Source organism: Triticum urartu, chromosome 3A (assembly GCF_056163025.1).
Source record: "Triticum urartu cultivar PI428250 chromosome 3A, HENAU_Tu73, whole genome shotgun sequence".
Lineage (NCBI taxonomy): Eukaryota > Viridiplantae > Streptophyta > Magnoliopsida > Poales > Poaceae > Triticum > Triticum urartu.
In genome coordinates, this window is record NC_141875.1 from 662,551,441 (window position 1) to 662,553,068 (window position 1,628).

Sequence of the window (1,628 nt, forward strand, 5' to 3'; positions counted from 1 at the left end):
CCTGATCAAATAGATATATCCGTATCTACTCAAGTCGTCGGTAAAAGTCACGAAGTACTGATAGCCACCTCTGGCAGTTGTGCTCATTGGTCCACACACATCACTGTGTATCAATTCCAACAGTTCGGATGCCCTCTCACGACTCTTTGCGAAAGGAGACTTAGTCATCTTGCCGAGCAAGCATGATTCGCATGTCTCGAACGACCCAAAGTCGGTCGAAGTTAGGAGTCCATCATCATGGAGCTTCTTCATGCGTTTCAGACTAATGTGTCCAAGACGGCAATGCTAGAAGTATGTCGGATTTATCTCATTGGGCTTATGCCTCTTAACATTCACGTTATAGACCGGTTCCTGTTCTAGATTCAATATAAATAACCCATCAATAATGGGTGCGTAGCCATGGAACATACCATTCAAATAAATCGAACAACCATTGTCCTTTAAATTGAATTCATAACCCTGACTCATCAAGCATGAGGCAGAAATAATGTTCCGACTAAGTGCAGGAATGTAATAACAATTATTCAATTCCAAAATAAATCCAGAACGAAGCTGGAGCTGCATCGTGCCGACCTCCAACGCAGCAACTCTTGCTTTGTTGTTGACCCAGATGTCAATCTCCCGTTGTGCCACATGCCTAGTTCTTACCAGCCCCTGCATCGAGTTGCAAATATGAACAACCGATCCGGTATCAAATACCCAAGAGCTACTAGGTATGTCGGCAAGGTAAACGTCTATAACATATGCAACAAGTGTACCTTTGCCTGAAGCAGCATTCCCGGCCTTCTTGCCATGCTTTGCAAGCCACTTGCTACAGTTCCTCTTCCAGTGACCAGTTTCCTTGCAATGATAGCAAATGGTCTTTGAGTCCGGTCCAGACTTCGGCGCAGCGGAGGAGGTTACCATCTCCGTGCCCTTTGCCTTAGCCTACTTCTTAGACCAACTCTTCTTGAACTTAGCCGATTTCTGCACCATCAACACTTGATGCGTGCCTTTCTTAATATCCTGTTCTGCCAATTTGAGCATCCCATGCAATTCAGTGAGCTTCTTATCCATGCCATGCATATGATAGTTTGAGATGAACGTCCCATAGCTGGGCGGAAGAGAACCCAGAACTGCATCAGTAGCCAGCTCATCCAAGAGCGGGAAGCCCAACCGATCCAAAGCTTGCACATATCCGATCATCTTGATCACATGCGGGCTCAGTGGATCACCTTCCTTCAGCTTACAATCCATCAAGGATCGCCAGACGTTGAACCTTTCGGTCCTAGCCTGTACCTGAAACATGCTCTTGAGACTCTCGATCATATCGAAAGCCCCAACGTCTTCGAAATGCTGCTGCAAATTGGGCTCCATACAAGCCAGCATGAGGCAGCTGATACGTTTGATTCATCAACGAGTTTCTGGTACGCATTCTTGGTTGTGGTACTAGCATTATCGGCAGGTTCCTCTGGAAGCAGATCCTCTAGAACATGTTCCTTTTTATCATGCTTGTGAACAATTCTCAAATTTCTATACAAGGTAGTATAGTTTGTTCCATTCAGTTTATCCCTTTTCTAGAATTGATTTCAATGCAAAGTTGGGTTGAGCAGGTGGTGCCATCGATCTACAACAGAAAAATATGCAAT

The 1,628-nt window shown here is 45.1% G+C and overlaps 1 pseudogene; it reads right to left on the reverse strand.

Annotated features, from left to right (window-relative positions):
- Positions 1-637: 637 nt before the first annotated feature.
- Positions 638-1,368, reverse strand: LOC147981182 (uncharacterized; annotated as a pseudogene).
- Positions 1,369-1,628: the final 260 nt, after the last annotated feature.